The sequence below is a fragment of the Calidris pugnax genome, unplaced genomic scaffold, assembly GCF_001431845.1.
Source record: "Calidris pugnax isolate Ruff unplaced genomic scaffold, ASM143184v1 scaffold181, whole genome shotgun sequence".
NCBI lineage: Eukaryota > Metazoa > Chordata > Aves > Charadriiformes > Scolopacidae > Calidris > Calidris pugnax.
Genome location: NW_015090976.1, coordinates 1,072,544 through 1,085,836, shown reverse-complemented (window position 1 = coordinate 1,085,836; position 13,293 = coordinate 1,072,544). Strand labels below are relative to the sequence as shown.

At 41.4% G+C, this 13,293-nt stretch overlaps 1 long non-coding RNA gene across 1 annotated transcript; it reads left to right on the top strand.

The window, feature by feature from the left end:
• Positions 1-232: 232 nt before the first annotated feature.
• LOC106894339 lies at positions 233-12,731 on the top strand. Its single transcript, XR_001413251.1, has 3 exons — positions 233-486; positions 9,598-9,724; positions 12,081-12,731. It is a non-coding gene; the product is annotated as an uncharacterized LOC106894339 (long non-coding RNA).
• Positions 12,732-13,293: the final 562 nt, after the last annotated feature.

Below are 13,293 nucleotides of genomic sequence, written 5' to 3'. Positions count from 1 at the left end.
TCAATTGACCCTGCTGTGAAAAGCAGAAGTCATTTTAGGCTCACTTCATTTTGCAAACTCAGGGGAATAGTTACAATGACCACCAATCAAATTTATAAACAATCTGTAGGATGCAAGCCTGAGAAAATGAGATTAAGAGCTGTCAAATAAAATGATTGGATATTAATTATAGCCTTCCTGAACATTCCCCCGAGTCTCTGGAGATGCTGCACCTTCTTTTTCATCAGAGGTCATGTAGTAATATGAGCCTTAACTATTAGCAGTTCCATCTGGGTCCAATCCTTCACTTCCTTAGATCTCATAAAGTAATTTTCGGCCGAGCACAGAGGATGTAAAATACTACCTTTCAGAACATTATGCTTTCTTTGCAGAAGCCTTAGCGACTTTTCAAGATGCAAGGAAGCAGAGGAGGTCAGCTGTCACTAGGAGATGATGATTAGAATAATGAAGTGTTCTCCAGTTCATCTATCCTCTCAGTTTACACAGGTTTTTATCATTAATAAAGATTACTTACCATTTATTGCCCCCCTCCTCCCTCCCCCAAAAAATATCTGTAAGCATTTTCTAATTATTCTTTGTAGGGATTGCCCTTATTGCAAATGTAGTGTCAAATCCCAGCCTAGCTCTAAAGCTGCAAGTTCTGACATAAATATACTCCGAAAATCAGGCAGCGAAGAACCTGATTAATGCAGCCATATTACTTTTAATGGTTGAGCTAATTCGTATGCGTCTTTGCTGCATTAGCCAATACAGCACAGACATACCCTTAAAACCTTGTCTACACTGTGAATTTCATTTGAGGTTTAATTCAAGTATTGCCCCTAATACGACTTCCATCTGCACATAAAGTCTTTATTACACTGATTATGATATATATTAATATATATATTATTAATACACAATTATTATATATTATACAGATATTCTGTGTTGTATAGGTAAAAACCACAGTCAGCGTGATTTGCCAACTGCTAACATAACTCTTCCTCAGTGTGGGTACAGGCCAGATCCGCTCAGTGGCCCCAGTCCCAAAATGTTTTCCACAATCCCCTACTGTGCTCAGAAGACATCTTTCTGCATGCCTCCAGACATGAGAAAATTCAAAGACTGCAAAGAATCTTCTGGCACTACACCTCTAGAAATTTGACTTTAGCAGCCAAACAGGAACAGAGGGTGTGTGCACTCAGCTTGAGTGCTGTTTCACAGTCTGACTGTTCTCACTTGAGTTAGTTTAACATGAAGCTTTTTCCAATGCAGAAGAACCCAAGTGAACCCTACAGCAAGAACATACCCAAATGCTGATGGGATTTTTACCCGTGGTCTTCCTCAGCCTACTGAATGAGTGAGCGTCATGATTTAACAGCAGCCAGCAATGAGGACCACGTAGCTGCTCACTCCATCCACCCCCAGTGGTGTAAGGAGAAGAGGGACAAAAGGAAGGGGTGAGAAACTTGTGGGTTGAGATAAAGACAGTCTAATAGAACAGTAACAGAAGAGGAATAATAATAATAATAATGATTATTGTTGTTGTTTTAAAGAATATACAAATTAAAGTGATACAACACGAGTTGCTCTCACCACCCAATGGTCGGTTGTCCAGCCTGTCTGGAGCAGTGGTCATGGATCCCTGCCCTCTGGCCAGCGCCCATTTATATACTGAGCAGGATGTCTATGGTATGGAATATTCTTTTGGCCACCTTGTCCAGTGTCTGGGGCTCCCTCTCAGCTTCTGTGGGAAGCTGAAAAAGTCCTTGACCAATATAACATCACTTAGCAACAATTGAAACAATATGGGTTATCAACATTCACAGAATCACAGGATCTTCTAGGTTGGAAGGGACCTTAAAGATCATCTTGTCCAACCGTCAACCTGACTGACAAAAATAGACACCCACACAACAAACAAGGAGCATCATCACTAAACCAGACCTCCCAGCACTACATCAACCCGTCTTTTGAACACCTCCAGGGATGGTGCCTCAACCCCCTCCCTGGGCAGCCCATTCCAAAGCCTGATAACCCTTTCAGTGAAAAAATTTTTCCTAATATCCAGCCTGAACCTCCCCTGGCGCAACTTGAGGCCATTTCCTCTTGTCCTGTCGCCTGTGACTTGAGAAAAGAGACCGACCCCCATCTCTCTACACCCTCCTTTCAGGGAGTTGGAGAGAGCAATAAGGTCTCCCCTCAGCCTCCTTTTCTCCAGGCTGAATACCCCCAGCTCCCTCAGCCTCTCCTCATGAGACTTGTGCTCCAGACCCCTCACCAGCTTTGTTGCCCTTCTCTGGACCCGCTCCAGCACCTCAATGTCTTTTTTATGGTAGGGGGCCCAAAACTGGACACAGTACTCAAGGTGAGGCCTCACCAGTGCCGAGTACAGGGGGACATTGTTCTCATACTGAATCCAAAATACAGCAGCTACTAGAAGGAAAATTAACTCTATCCCAGGTGAAACCAGGACAGTGAGTGAGATCAACATCTTGGTACATACAATAGCAATTCAGGTATAAAAACACACCGTGAGGTTCCTGCCATAAAACAGCCATCAATACCTGACTGCGACTTTACAGTACATGTTATCTTCTGAAATAATGGAGATTTTAAAGCTGTAAATTTAAATCAAGTCCTGGCAATATATGCAGATCTTTGGATTATAACTACTTAAACTATATATTCGTCCACCCTAAGTTCCTCTAACCCATCCACCCAACCTCCAACTCTTCTGCATTCTAGTGGTCCATAACTATAGCTGTTTCCTCAGGGTTCACACAAAAAGCAAAGTCCTGCCTCACTGAAACCATGACAGTTTTTGAGATCAACAAAATCAGAGTTTCTCTAGAAACTTTCACCTCTTAAGTATGTTCACATATGGCAACAAGCTCTTACAAAAATATTGAATATTCTGTTACAACATTAGTTGTCCTTCCACCTGAAGACATTGTCTATTATCCCCAAAGAGTCCCGATTCTTTGTAAATTATAACCATATATTAAAAATAGTCAACCTTTCTGTTGATTAGATGAATAAATTTTAGCCTGAAAGTTTGATTTGTTTTTCTCAATGCACCATAGGTTTTGCAGAACATTTTGTAAATTTTGATTCTTATTTAGAATTCATGGTGAATGTAATAATATAAGGTGAGATGGTCTGTGTAAACCTTCTTTGTTTTGCTTTCAATGAAATGGCAACTTCAAATATCTGCTATTCTTTTTCCTGAATCTTAAAAGACACCAATAACATTTTTTCCCGAAGTAAGTATTAGAAAAAACATCATATCTGTCTTTATTTCTTAATTAATTTAGATTATTTTAGTTCTTCCCTACTTTATTCCATTTGAAGTAAATATAATACTTCTTATTCAAACATTTTTAACCCCAAGCTGCTCTTTTTATCTAAATAGGAGTTATATTCCTCTTGTAAATCACTTACATAATCATCTTTCTATTACCCAAAACTTGAATCTGTCAAGGTTTATGCACTTGAAGCATTGATGGTTATGTTATTCTACTCTCTAGTCCATGCAGAATCAATGACACCATTTTACTTCGGGTGGAGCTTTTTGGTATGCCTACGTGCTGAACAATCACTTTACAGTCTACGGCTCGCTATTAATTGTGTAGCCAGCAAATGCATCAGTCTTCATGGTGATCAAACCAAGGTGCATCTGTGCACATCAGTGAAGAGTGGTAAATCTCACACTGCTTTTCTTCCAGGCTCATGCTCCACTGGTTTTAAGAAAGTCGTATAGTTGAACAAGAATATCATTCAAAGAATTCATCCTTACTCTAACTTTTCTTTGATATATCTCTTATGTGACACTCCGCAATCTCTCTGCATTATTTTCTCTAGCACTAAAAAAAACCAATATAATTTATCCTTCAGTTATTGTGAGAATTTCTCGATAATGTAACAACAGTCATAAAAGAGAGTGCTAAGTATTACTAGGTGTTATTGAAGTAGTGTCCAATGATGTAAAGATATCTTCCATTTTCTATTCAAAAATAATTCTCACTGGTTTCTTCTCACCTAAATTAGGATGGACATAGAAAGAGTAACAGCAAGTAGCCACTGATATGAAAATTATATATCAGAGCTCCAATTCCATTTTAGTAGCAAATGCTTTTTTTTCAGGAAGATGATATACGGAAGAGATGAAGATGTAGCAGTGTTTTCACACAGTTGCCAATTTATTATGTTTGTATAAATATTTAATACAACAATCTCTTTCTAAAGGAAGAATACGGTTTGCATTTCAAGTCTTGTAGTTTTCTTACATTTTCTTACTGCTAAATTCCTCCAAAACTTTAATTACTTGCTGGACATCCACAAGAGAGGTGGTTTGCATTTTTCATTGCTCGCCAGTGGTCATCAGGCTTATCTCCTGGGGTTAGCACTGTACTTGCTAGTGGCCTTAATATGTAAAAGGTGAGTAAAGTTGTTGTATCCTTCTCTGGACCCGCTCCAGCACCTCAATGTCTTTTTTATTGTAGGGGGCCCAAAACTGAACACAGTACTCAAGGTGAGGCCTCACCAGTGCCCAGTACAGGGGGACAATCACCTCTCGGGCCCTACTCCCCACGCTGTTCCTGACACAGGCCAGGATGCTGGTGGCCTTCTTGGCCACCTGGGCACACTGCTGGCTCCTGTTCAGCCCACAGGCCACCAACACCCCCAGGTCCTTTTCTGCCAGGCAGCTCCAGCCACTCTGCCCCCAGCCTGTAACGCTGCAGGGGGTTGGTGTGACCCAAGGGCAGGACCTGGCACTTGGCCTTGTTGAACCTCATCCCGTTGGTCTCGGCCCATCGATCCAGCCTGTCCAGATCCCTCTGCAAAGCCTCTCTACCCTCCAGCAGATCAACACTGCCACCCAGCTTGGTGTCGTCTGCGAACTTACTGAGCCAGCATGGGGCTGCTTTTGGGATTTGTGATGAAGACAGTGTTGATGATACAGGATGTTTTAGTTCCAGCTGAGCAGTGCTTACACCGACTCAGAGCCTTTTCTACTTCTCATACCATCCAACCAGCGAGTAGGCTGGGGGTGCCCTATAAGTTGGGAGGGGACACAGCTGGGACAGCTGACCCCAACTGACCGAAGGGATATTCCATACCGTATGGCGTGATGCAATAAAAAGCCAGGGGAAGAAGAAAGAGAGGGAAGGTTGGAGTGATGGCTTTTGTCTTCCCAAGTAACTATGATGCATGATGGAATTTGAATAATGAGGTGAAGCCTCTGTTCTCAAAGATCTCTTGGGCAACCTAGGGAAGTGAAGACTTGCTTGTCCATCACAGGGTGTATAAGTAACGGGGAGTCCTGGGGAAGCAGGACAGTCCTTTTTGTCAGTAAAGGCAGTAAAATCAAGATAACAGAGACTCTGTGTAACTCTTTGTTTCCTTGAGAGGCTACCATGCTCGATAATTGACCTTTGCCTCATTACCTATGAAATGCATATTAAACTTGACACCCCTGTATATACTAATGAAGATTTTAGAGATCACGCTAAACATATATGACTATAGCACATCTCTCCACCCAAATCAGACTACATGTCACCTAGGGGAGGGAAACCTCACAATTTTGGGGATAAAAGATGGAGAAAATGACTGTTAAATTAGGACCACTGATATGAAAATTATATATCAGAGCTCCGATTCCATCTTAGTAGCAAATGCTTTTTTTCAGGAAGATGATATACAGGACCAGTCGAGGGGCTGCGTTCCTCCTTCCACCCCAGGCAGTGAACCCTTTCTAGGTAAGCGCTGTGCCTTTCGTCCTCAGGTGAATGTTAACCCTGGGTCATTGTACTATCTTTCTAAAGGAAGAATACGGTTTGCATTTCAAGTCTTGTAGTTTTCTTACATTTTCTTACTGCTAAATTCCTCCAAAACTTTAATTACTTGCTGGACATCCACAAGAGAGGTGGTTTGCATTTTTCATTGCTCGCCAGTGGTCATCAGGCTTATCTCCTGGGGTTAGCACTGTACTTGCTAGTGGCCTTAATATGTAAAAGGTGAGTAAAGTTGTTGTATTTTATTATTAGGAACCAGAAATGCATATTAAGTGGAGAACAGCTATTTTAAAATTACTTTAAAGCGAAGAAAAATATTGCTGAAGCTGTCCATAGATAGCAAGGACACGCACAACTAGCCAGAGAGGCTGTCAGCATGTGTTTCAGCCACAAAGGCACCCATTTCAATAACCAACATAACCACAGCTGTCAATCCCTTTTCCTACTTCTACTTATTTGTTTCGAGGAGTTCTCCAAGGACAGCCATAAAGCAGCAGCCTAGGAGCAGGAGAGGACTCCCATTGGAAAGGAATGACGAGGCAACTTCCATCAGGTAGATTTTTCCATTGGCAGAGGAAGGCGTCTCCTTTATCTTGGTATTACCCACAGGGGTTTTATCTTACAATGCTTCAAGGAACACACATGCTTGCACACCCTGTGTGCTAATACAGAAAACACCTGTAATCAGTTCCACCGTGTGCTGGTTTGGGCTGGGATAGAGTTCATTTTCTTCATAGTATCACAGAATCACAGAATCTTCTAGGTTGGAAGGGACCTTAAAGATCATCTTGTCCAACCGTCAACCTAACTGACAAAAATAGACACCCACACAACAAACAAGGAGCATCATCACTAAACCAGACCTCCCAGCACTACATCAACCCGTCTTTTGAACACCTCCAGGGATGGGGCCTCCACCACCTCCCTGGGCAGCCCATTCCAATGCCTGAGAACCCTTTCAGTGAAAAAATTTTTCCTAATATCCAGCCTGAACCTCCCCTGGCGCAACTTGAGGCCATTTCCTCTTGTCCTGTCGCCTGTGACTTGAGAGAAGAGACCGACCCCCACCTCTCTACACCCTCCTTTCAGGGAGTTGTAGAGAGCAATAAGGTCTCCCCTCAGCCTCCTCTTCTCCAGGCTGAACACCCCCAGCTCCCTCAGCCTCTCCTCATAAGACTTATTCTCCAGACCCCTCACCAGCTTTGTTGCTCTTCTCTGGACCCGCTCCAGCCCCTCAATGTCTTTTTTATGGTAGGGGGCCCAAAACTGGACACAGTACTCAAGGTGAGGCCTCACCAGTGCCGAGTACAGGGGGACAATCACCTCTCGGCCCCTACTCCCCACACTGTTCCTGACACAGGCCAGGATGCTGTTGGCTTTCTTGGCCACCTGGGCACACTGCTGGCTCCTGTTCAGCCCACAGGCCACCAACACCCCCAGGTCCTTTTCTGCCAGGCAGCTCCAGCCACTCTGCCCCCAGCCTGTAACGCTGCAGGGGGTTGGTGTGACCCAAGGGCAGGACCTGGCACTTGGCCTTGTTGAACCTCATCCCGTTGGTCTCGGCCCATCGATCCAGCCTGTCCAGATCCCTCTGCAAAGCCTCTCTACCCTCCAGCAGATCAACACTGCCACCCAGCTTGGTGTCGTCTGCGAACTTACTGAGCCAGCATGGGGCTGCTTTTGGGATTTGTGATGAAGGCAGTGTTGATGATACAGGATGTTTTAGTTCCAGCTGAGCAGTGCTTACACCGACTCAGAGCCTTTTCTGCTTCTCCTACCATCCAACCAGCGAGTAGGCTGGGGGTGTGCTATAAGTTGGGAGGGGACACAGTTGGGACAGCTGACCCCAACTGACCAAAGGGATATTCCATACAGTATGGCGTGATGCAATAAAAAGCCAGGGGAAGAAGAAAGAGAGGGAAGGTTGGAGTGATGGCTTTTGTCTTCCCAAGTAACTATGATGCATGATGGAATTTGAATAATGAGGTGAAGCCTCTGTTCTCAAAGATCTCTTGGGCAACCTAGGGAAGTGAAGACTTGCTTGTCCATCACAGGGTGTATAAGTAACGGGGAGTCCTGGGGAGGCAGGACAGTCCTTTTTGTCAGCAAAGGCAGTAAAATCAAGATAACAGAGACTCTGTGTAACTCTTTGTTTCCTTGAGAGGCTACCATGCCCGATAATTGACCTTTGCCTTATTACCTATGAAATGCATATTAAACTTGACACCCCTGTATATACTAATGAAGATTTTAGAGATCACGCTAAACATATATGACTATAGCACATCTCTCCACCCAAATCAGACTACATGTCACCTAGGGGAGGGAAACCTCACAATTTTGGGGATAAAAGATGGAGAAAATGACTGTTAAATTAGGACAGAAGCAACTTAATACCTGAGGGACCAGTCGAGGGGCTGCGTTCCTCCTTCCACCCCAGGCAGTGAACCCTTTCTAGGTAAGCGCTGTGCCTTTCGTCCTCAGGTGAATGTTAACCCTGGGTCATTGTACTATCATTATTTTTGCTAGCAATATTAACCTTAATTAATTAGTGCTATTGTAGTTATTGAATTTATCAGCAGCAATCTTGAACTTGTTCTGCCGCTCTCAATAAAATAACTAATTTTTATTATTTGTGACTCTGACTCAGTGAAAGTCCTTTGCTGGGGCTCTAGTAGCAAATCAGTGAAAGTCCTGGGACTCTGACAGACAAATGTCAAAACTTTAGTCCTTCTATTGCGACAGAGCCCTGCTTTCCTGGAGGTGGCTGCACACCTGCTTATGGGAAGCAGTGAAGGAGTTTCTTGTTCTGCTTTGCTTGCACGCATAGCTTCTGCTGTACTTATTAAGCTGTCTTTACCTCAACCCACGAGCTTTCTCTCTTTTATCTTTCCTATTCTCTTCCCCATCGCACTGGGGGACGGTAAGTGAGCAGCTGCACGGTGCCTAGTTAACGGCTGGGGTTAAACCACAACACAGAGACAATAACATCCCGTTCGCAAAGGACTCTCAAGTCACTTTTGTCAGAAAACAAGTTGTGTTATTTTTCACAAAGTGAATGAGAATCACAGAATCACAGATCACGGAATCACAGAATTGTGGAATTGTTGGAGTTGGAAGGGACCTTCTAGAGCCCATCCAGTCCAACTCCCCTGATAAGCAGGATTGCCCAGAGCACATCACTCAGGAGCATCAAGGCGGGTCTTGAAGATCTCCAGAGAAGGGGACTCCAGCCTGAGAAAGAGAGGATTGAGAGGGAATGCTTGACGTGTTGGATGAAGATCACTGACTTGGGAACTCCCAATGCACTGATTGTAAGAAAGAAACGACACACAAGCACCAGTAGTTTATGCATGGAGAGGGCCACTTCATATGATAGTTCACTAAGCCCCTCCAGATAGAAAATTACAAGAATCATAGAATCATAGTATCTCTTTTGTAGATCTTGAGAAGAAATAAAAGAATGTAAACTCTGTTGGAGTGCCAGAAATAAAAAGCATTTTAAATATATGTATATATATTTTATAAAAAATATGTGATTTATATATTATATATTTTATATATATTACATATAATATATACATATATATTATTTATAATTTTATGTATTTTATAAATATATATACACACGTATCACATATATATTCTTTTTAAATATGTATAAATGGTTCTAGTACCCATATTTTCTTGGAGTAATATAGAAATACATATTTGAATGCTTAAAATGCCAACACCTACACCAATTTATTTTCTGTGGTGTTTTTCTCCTTTTACCCACTTCAGTAAAGTGACAATGTATTATTTTTTTTTTTAGGAAACAACAACAGGGAGGTGATTTAGCAGTCTTCAGCAAAGCAGTACAGATCTTGAGTCTGAGATGCTCACACCCATTAAACCACTATATTACCTAAGCTATCTCAGATCTCCATCTTCCCATGGAGGTATTTATTATGCAGTACCACAGGATCACACTGTTAGTTCTGCGTGTATCCTATTGCCAGCATTTCATCATCTGTCCACGTTAACACTTTGGCAGACAACATTTTAAAAGACTTCTTTACAAAGAAAGATGTGAGAGAAATTTCAAACTGACAGCAGCATTCGTCAGCTCGTATCCTCTGGAATTCAGATGTTTACAGAACATGGAGTCCTTTACATTATTAGGTGTCTATGAACCAGTAATACTTTCTAAGACTCACACCTACTTACTTTCTCTGAAACAGACAAGTATACTAAGAGGTTTGGGAGTGTATGATGGCCTAGTTTTGTTCCTTAATATGTTAAAACATTTCAAGCATTTTATAAATTCCATTCAAGTCACCGCAAAATTTCCTTGTACTTTCAAGAAAATTCAGAATACTGTTATAATGACTTCAATTTCAGTGAAAACTAGTAATAGAAATAGGAAAATAGAAATTGTGATAAATTCAAACAGTGAAATTCACTTCCAAATAAAAAAGCTAGCACAGGAATTTCCCAGCTCCTACCCGTGCCTTGGTATCTCCTAAAATGTGCTTAAGTAGTTCATGGGCTTGCTGACATCTGCACAGGTGTGGAGTTCATCTGATTTCATGCACAGTATGGTATTGCAGCAACTTGCATATGGCCAAAAATGTCACAGTTTTCTGTGCAGAGATAAAATAGATGTTTGTTTCAAATATAAATTCAGTCTCTATTTTTTGCAGTCATTTTGTGTTCTAATTATAACAATCTAATTTGTAAACAACACATGCTGAGGTTTTGACAGTGAATTTCTGATGAAACACAGAGTACAGATTTTAATTACATACAGTTCTAATGCAGCGAGCACTGCAGCATTTTTGTCATCTTTGAAATGGTAGAAAAATGTAAAAAAGAAAGGTTTTTGAAATATGAGCACGAAGGTAATGAGATCAATAAATGTCAGCTAGAATAAGTAACCACAACTCTAGAGACTCACTAACCTTTCTACAAATTCCAGAAATAATAGACTGGCTTGGATGAGGAATTCTTTAACAATGAGAAACAGATATAATTATGAGGGGGAAGTGAGCCAATGACTGGTGAATAATACCAAAAGGATTGCCTTTTTAGGTAAATAAGAGAAAACAATCAATAATTTCTATGATCCTCACCAATGCACTTCCTTTTGCACCTTCTGATTTTGAGAGCAAAATATAATAAAAACACCTATGTAGACCTAGATTTAAAATATTAAATATGACATGAAGTGCAGTAAGAGATAATGATTTTCCAGACTAATGGCCTGATCCTTCTCTCAGACAGACAAAAACGTTAGAACATAATTGATCTCTGTATAAATTCCACATACTTGGCACTCCCAAGATTTGGTGGGGTATGGATTATATATATAATTTATGCAAACCCAGAGTTTAAGAATGAATTAATTTGAGAAAAGAAACTGTGTTATGTTTTAATGGTAGAATCTAACGTCTGCAAGATAAAACATATATCGTGTCCAGAGTGTTGCATTAAGTAATATTTGAAATGGTAATGTTGGGGGGGGGGTGTTTTTGGATTTGTATTATTTTGCTTTGGTTTTTTGTTTTTGCTTTTTAAATTAAAAGTGCAAGAGGAATTGAACCTGAGGTGAAAATGGAGAGGAACAAAATAAGCAGATGGACAATAATATTTTTTTTCCTGAAAACATATTAGCCTTTTTGAAGGATATGCAAAATACACTAAGGATTTATGTGTATAACAAACAAATTTTAGGGAAATTGCCTTTAAAAAAGAGTGGTAGAGAAAACATGGAAAATAATTTTTATTTTATCATCAGTTTTTTTTTACCCCAGCATTGATTGAATATTTTTTGGAGTAGATAACAAAAACGGATGGGCAGAGACTGAGATCCAGTCATTATAGTCCACTTAGTGTTTGCAAGCAAAGGTATACAATTTTTAAAATTATAATTTTCAAGTGGTAAGACAGGCATAAAACCAGCTAGAGATATTAGCAGTTTACATTTCACGTTTAAAGTGCTAATCTAGAATAATAAATGCAAAAAGGCTCCATATAGAACATACGAAGTATTACAGTATCACCATTAACTTCTGTGATCAAGTTTCTATTTTCTATTACTCTGTATGTCCTTTTGGGAAATTAAAGGAATTGAAGAACTAAGGGACTATCTTTGAAATTCTCTGAGAGTCTAATTCTAATTCCACATACATACATTATTCCCTTTGCTTTGCTTCAAACTACTTTTGCGAGAAGGGTTGTTCACGTATGTATGTGCATGTATAACATTTTTATATATAACATTTTAAATACATATTTGTATATTACATGTTGCAGGAGTGGAGTTCCTGGAGGGAAGTAGATCTGCGTCTGGTCTGCAACCCAACAGAAAGTTGCAGGTTGCTGTGATGACACCCTGTGTTTCCAGCACAGAGCTAAAATGAATATTCTGAAACCTGAGTCAAACCATTCTGCAAACCTGTAAGCGTTAATTCCCGAAATAAACACACTGATTTTCTCCTCGACTTACCTCCTTTTAACATGTCTCTAAGTGCTTATGGAGTGTCCCTACCCCAAGGGTCCTTATGCTGCAGGGATTTTTGATTGACAGAAAGGTGTAATCCAGCTACCACATTTAGTCCATTTCCTCCAGAGTCTGAGTTTTAAAATAATGCATCAAAAGCCACAGCTATGGCTGACAAAACCAAGAGACCCACTGACTGCCAGAGGTACTTCAAGTCTACTATCAGTTGCCATTGCTAATCCATGAAAATGTTTGCATCCTGTCGAGCTAGGAATTTGACTGAAATGGCTTGTGGAACATTCTTCTTTTCTGGATTTCATGTCGCCTCATGCTTAGTAAATATTCTCTCTCTTCTTGATACAATCGGGTGGTTGCTGAGAGTCACTCCAGGAGCACAATCTGGATTTCAAGTCAATTCAGTTGAGCGGGACTTAGCGTAAAAGTGCAGTGGCACCAGCAGAAGTGCAGAAAGGGCTGTGGAGAGGAGCTTCTCTGCTCCAGCCACCCATGGCTGTGGGAACAGCCGTGGATATGTGGCCGTCCATTAGATGACTCTGAAGTCAGCAGAGCTTTGGAAGTGGCTGCTGTGTTCAGAGAGTACCTGTGTGTGTGCATGACATGGGAGCAGTTCAAAGCCACAAGCAGCTGCTGGAACCATTCCCAATCCAGGTAAGCAAAAAGCTTTCAGCTTTGGGAAATAAAGACAGGTTACGTGCCAATTATAACGCTGTGTTTTGTGTTCCAGAGAAGGGCAACAAAGGTGGTGAGGGGTCTGGAGAAAAAGTCTTATGAGGAGGGGCTGAGGGAGCTGGGGGGGTTCAGCCTGGAGAAGAGGAGGCTGAGGGGAGACCTTCTGGCTCTCTCCAACTCCCTGAAAGGAGGGTGTAGAGAGGTGGGGGTCGGTCTCTTTTCCCAAGTCACAGGCGACAGGACAAGAGGAAATGGCCTCAGGTTGCGCCAGGGGAGGTTCAGGCTGGATATTAGGAAACATTTTTTCACTGAAAGGGTTCTCAGCCATTGGAATGG